The following is a 6,404-nucleotide window of genomic DNA, read 5'->3' on the forward strand; positions in this document are numbered from 1 at the left end:
GACCCAACAGTGGGGCGCCTAAAGGGGGCATGGCTCATACAACCCTGGATTTCTATGCAACCTCACGAAAACAGACAAACCAAGTCTCCCGCATATTGATAGCGGCTCCCTGATGCCCGCAAATTAGATAAAATCTCCCGGAATCTAGAGCGAGCGAGCAAGAGCGCGCACGCAAGACCGAGACTTCAAATCACGTATGCATCTGAGTTTAGCGCGCACACAACAGAGAGAGAGAGAGAGAGAGAGAGAGAGAGAGGTGGTGCCCGTGTGCCTGAAGCAAGGCGCGCATCCTGATTTACGTCTTTTATCCTGAACGAAATTAATCAGTTCATGTATCTAGGAACAGGAGCGTCATGGCAGAGTCAGAGTGCCCCCCAAAAATTAACATTTAAGACCCATTTCACATCAGACCACACGATGTGTAGGCCTACCCTTGTCTCATAAGAGTAAACAATAATAATACTGTAGTTGCATGCACTGTTTGTAACAGTGACTTATTGCCCATGGCAGGTTAAATGATTGCAAAAGACATGTTGAGGTGAGTTGAACAAGTTTCATTTCATGTGCATTTTATTCAGGCCTATACTAGATGGCTAGTTGCCAAGGCTACATGAAAAGACTAAACTACCAAAATCTACATATTTTATTATCAAAATTCCTATCTATAGGCCTTCCTTATTTGGTGTACTGACTAGACATTATTGATACCTATAGGCTACAATAATTCTTTTTTTTGGGGGGGGGGGGGGGGTGTTCTTCCGGATACCTCCCTGAAATGACTTTTTGCAGGTTGGGATGTCTGCGAAAACATGCGTGCGCAACTAAGAGGCAGAAAGCACCATAGAACAGCATAGAGCAGTGCCCTCCATGAAAAGAATAAAATTAGTTTTTGTGCTGAAAACTGCACCAATTCGAAATCACGATGGTTAGAGAATGTTCAATGTTCAATATCCCTAAAGGAATGCATGTCTTCGCCAAAAATGAAATACAATGTTATATTAATAATGCCAATGAACGGCAAACTCTGAAATATAGTCTGAAATGAGATGTTATTATCATTGAGACAACAGGGGTAGCCTATACAAAAAAATCCGATTGTAGCTTACAGCAGCCGACTATTAGGTTAAGTAATGTTGTGGACTGCCACCAAGCATTAATTCTCTGATTGCTTCATATGGCTTCCTAAATGATCCTTTAACCTGTTTTCGTAACTTTCACATTATTCATTTAGATGTACCTTCTATAATGTATTGGATGAATAGCTTGTATCTGACAAATAAATTGTTATGCTTTGACCCGCAGTTTTCTAAGAATTTCTTTAGATATCCCTCAAAGTTTAAGATGTGCCAGGGGGAACGGCTAGGATTAGTCTCTAGGGCCGTGGGGCTAAATCAGTGAAAGTAGGCATGCTACCAGGAGAACTGGCCATCGTATTGTACTGTGGTGGGTCACTGATTTTATTAGTAGTCTGGAATTAGACAGCTAACCTTAGCACATCCTGAACCCTCTGTAGCTTCGGTAAGATGTTCTGTCCAGATGAGTATAGTGGTCCAGGCCAGCACTATAGCCTCTGACCAACTTTCACACTAGGATCATTACTCAGTAAATTGTGCCTCCCGAATTAGTCGGCCAAGGAGGGCCTTGCACACTATTCTTGGGGAAGTTGAGTCTAATTAAATAGCTAGAAGGCATTCTTGTAACAGTGTCATGGGTAGGCCTACATCGGCCTACTATGGATAGTAATATTTCTTTGACTGAAACTTCTCCATATCTAGCGGGGTCAGAATCATTAGGTTAACAGGGGTTCTATAATCAATTGTTATTTCCAACAGCGCGCGGAAGCTTCACACCCAGATAGCAGACTGGCATTGAAACTATGTAGAATCAACATTGCATTGTCATCCATAAATCATTGAATCAATGTCGGATTTTGATGTTGATTCAACATCAGTTTGCCCCCTCAGTTAATATTGAAACAATGTTGATTTATTAACTATAGACCAGCGGAATTTCAATTATATTTCAATTAAAATAATATTGAAACAATGTTGAAATTACAACCAAACTAAAGATCAATGCGATTTCAATAGTATTTCAATTCATATTAAACCGCAGTAAACCATTAATCTGGCAAAATATTGGGAAATTCATACCCTGCTTTATCTACAGCCAGGATACATTTGGCTAGGTATGTCTGGTTTAGGCTACACAACCTTGCATAAATAACCATTGACAACTTGTTATCAGTTTGAAAAGAAAGTGCATTTATTCACTCTTCATTTATAAATTCCCGTGTGCTGAGCTTCCCTGCCATCCATTCAGTAGGCCTACGGTTGCAGTCATCCTCCACCATCCAGTAGAGTGAAGCGGCACCTAACATAAACAGAAGAAAGATAGACAGTGTTAGATAAATATGTTCAACTGAAGGCTACTTACAAGTGAAACTTTAGAATAATCATATTCAGTCTATGTACATCGTAGCCTACTGTCTAACTTACAAACTCATTCATGCTAGAGTCAACTTAGGCTAGCTGGTAACAGTAGCTGCTAAGTGTTCACGTTAGCCAGCAGCCATCTTTAGCCTATCATTTTAAGCGCTTTCAGATATAACCTCCGGAGTATATGAGGAGGTTTGTCAAACGGAGGTCCTACCCTTCGGATGATTCAGATATGATGCTAAACTGCGGACCTAATACTGACCTTACACGGACGTATGTGTGAACGACATACACGCACATTACAGAATCTCCGTGTGGTTGTCGAGTGAGGGGTGGGGGCTTGTAGAGTTCACAAGATGCTGAGACATGACGCAGATTATATGCGGCCGCTGCCTGTCACAGCTGCTTCTTGTTTACAAAATATAGCCTATCATTATGTAGGCTAAAGAAGAAGAAATCTATTGTGCAAAGGCTAATACTTGAAGTAGGCTAGTCACGTAAGTGGGCACTTGAAATTGACCTAGCCTACAGTATTTGTATGTGTGCTTCAAATAAACACATTTATCTGTTTTCAACGTTATGTACCAGAATTAGCTAGGCTATAGAACCCCAAATCTGGTTTGCGTTGGAGAGAGAGAGCATGCACAAACTTTATGGTAGGCTACCAGCCAATTCAGTAGGCTAACTCAAGACTTCAAGATCATACAACGTTTTTAAGCAACAAACAAAATGCTAACATTAATAACAGTGAAGTTGTTCGTTTTTTCATGGTTTATTTTTTTCCAAAAGCATTCTCCCCCATGTAGCATTTACGTAAGGAGCTTGGAACAAAGTTGGGTTTTCTTCGTTTTCATTTTCTCTAGGCATATATGCTCAGCAAATATCAGCGAGCTCAGCAGGTCATGAAGGCTATCAATGAACAGAAAACCGTGTTGGCTAACAATTTATTAAATACTCCTGTTATTGTCGTCAACGACGTCGCTATAGGCTACTGCCTTTTCAGCGCCTTCTGCTTATGATGATTCAGTCTTCTGAATTCGTTTCTCCTTGCCATGCAGTTGTAGCCTAACGTGTCTCTAACGTTCCTTTCAGGTGTTCTATCAAAATGTTGTATGCCCTCATGGACAGTAGCTCCGTGATGTCTGCATCTTTCCAGGTTGGAGATTTTCTGGACAGCACTATGCCACTCCATCATAACACTGGCATTTAAGTCAGATCTAACCACATGGACGCATGAAAGAAACGTCACCAACACGCCCTCTCACTAGGTGTGATTTTAACCGAATGTTCTACTCCTCGTTCAGACACAGCACATTTACATAATGTCCGGAGGAAATACTAGGTCGGGGGTAGTATAAACACCGGGTGAATTCGGACTTCCATATGACCGGTTATGTCGTTCAGATATACGGCCCCACCGTTTAACATCGGCAGAACCTCCGGTCTTACACGTATGTCTGAAAGCACTTTTTGACAGTAAACTCAACAAACATTTTATGTAAATCATATGAATATAATAAACGCTAACTTACTGACAACTAACGTTAAGGAAGGCCTAATTATAAATCAGACTGGGAGTAACGTTAACGTTAACATAACATTATGATGAACTGCCATAACGTAACGTAAAACATTAATTTGACAACAGCAACGATAACGTAGCTAGAAGCCTACGTTGACTCAAGCATGAATGACTTTATAAGTTAGACAGTAGGCTACGATGTACATAGACTGTAAACATGCCCGAATTTAATGTAGTACAATTTCACTTTGAAACATTATCGTTAGATAAATAAATGCTTGCTTACCATTAAGGTGGAGCGGCGAACTTGACAGAGAGCTGAACACGGTTGACTGTTGCTCAAAATGATCTCCCGCCGGACAGTTCAAACGTCGTCGCGCGGTTAACTAAAAATCCACTACTTTTCAATCACCACGTCAAAATTTCCCAGTAAACCATACATCCATGACTTTTCAATATCTTTTAGTGAACTATGTATCGATGCTCTATCGATTATGGCAATATAAACTATAAACCAATGTTGTTTCAATGTCTCTCTATCTATGCTCATGCACTGTCGGGGTTTTGTCAGGATTGTAATGCTGATTCAATGTCTATTTATCATTGAGATTTCAATCTCAACCAAAATGATGATTTGGATGGAAATTCAACATCATATCAATGTCACCTTGCTATCTGGGCGATTTCCTTCGACCACTCCCAGTTCCCTCTTTGGTCCTGACGATGACGTCTTATACTAGCCTACTGTAAAACGTGTGGTGCTCAGTGTTTCCTGTGAAGTGGTGTGCTGAAGGATAACCAAATATTTAGAAAGATTAAACATATTTAATAAATAACCTAGTGAGTGAGAGGGGGAAATGTGCAATATGTGTAAGTGCAGTATGTAAAAGTGTAGTGCAGTTAAACATGTTTTGTGTGTGTGAGCCAGATGGCATGAAGATAGAAACTCCTCCTCAGTTTTTCTGTTTTATGTGGCTACAGAGGTGTATGGAGGGGTTGGAACGGTTGTCTTTCAAATCCCCTCTGCATGCAATAGGATAGTGCTACAACTCATGAGTCCCACGCGTTTTCCTACCAGCGGGGCTAGACTAGTTGGCTACTTGTTCAAACTTTTGCCAACTTAAAGGTGCTTTAAGCGATGCCACACATTTTTTAGGCTAAAACATTTTATGTCACTTATTGCAAACATCACCTAACCAACCGCTGTCTGTGCCCTGAATACACTGTAAAAAAAACGCGATCTCTGTGGACTCCAAAAACGGCAACAAAAACAACCTGGGCAAACCTAGCCCATACCCAGATAGCAAAATTGTTCCGGGCCTTTTATGGCCCAAACACTGTTTTTAGTTTTGGCAATCATACCGCCAGGAATGCAGGGCCAAAACCGGCCCAAACAATTTTGCCAAAAGCATGCCAGAAAAATGCCAACGCTTTACCAGAAGAGAGCCAGAAGACCCTAAATTGGCCCATATTCATGCCATAACTATGCCATAACATCGCCATTGAAAAGCCAGATGTCTCCCGAGCACAGGCCACAACTCTGCCAGATTATATTAAGACAACTAATTTGGCCCATATTCAATATCTGCGCCCAACAGCAACCATGCAATTCAAAGAGAATCAAACCAGGAAACCATAACTGCTGAAAATTAGTGTTTATTTTCAATAAACATAAACATATGACCTAAATAGGTAAACATTTACAATAATTATTTTAAATATAAGAAAATAAAATTATTTATTTAAAAAACATTTATGATACAAAAACATTTATGATACAAAGCTTGGTTTTAGAAATCACACTTAGTTGTGTAAACCATGAAAGACAGCAAACTTATAAACGGTAATGTATGTTAAACTGTGGCCAGAAACAGGCCAGAGTGGAATGTGTATGTGTGGCTGACTTTATGTGTTGGTGTGTGGCTGACTTTATGTGTTGGTGGGTGGCTGACTTTATGTGTTGGTGGGTGGCTGACTTTATGTGTTGGTGGGTGGCTGACTTGATGTGTTGGTGGGTGGCTGAGTTTATGTGTTGGTGGGTGCCTGACTGTGTTGGTGTGTGGCTGACTTTATGTGTTGGTGTGTGGCTGACTTTATGTGTTGGTGTGTGGCTGACTTTATGTGTTGGTGTGCCTGACTATGTGTTGGTGTGGTGTGTGGCTGACTTTGTGTTGGTGTGTGCCTGACTATGTGTTGGTGTGTGGCTGACTATGTGTTAGTGTGTGCCTGACTATGTGTTGGTGTGTGGCTGACTTTATGTGTTGGTGTGTGGTGTGTGGCTGACTTTATGTGTTGGTGTGTGGTGTGTGGCTGACTTTATGTGTTGGTGTGCCTGACTATGTGTTGGTGTGGTGTGTGGCTGACTTTATGTGTTGGTATGTGGTGTGTGGCTGACTTTGTGTTGGTGTGTGCCTGACTATGTGTTGGTGTGGCTGACTATGTGT

This window comes from Alosa pseudoharengus, unplaced genomic scaffold, assembly GCF_046254945.1.
Source record: "Alosa pseudoharengus isolate Yale_2024_CS ecotype anadromous, Long Island Sound unplaced genomic scaffold, YU_APseudo_1.1 YU_APseudo_1.1_scf_6, whole genome shotgun sequence".
In the NCBI taxonomy this organism is placed as follows: Eukaryota; Metazoa; Chordata; class Actinopteri; order Clupeiformes; family Clupeidae; genus Alosa; species Alosa pseudoharengus.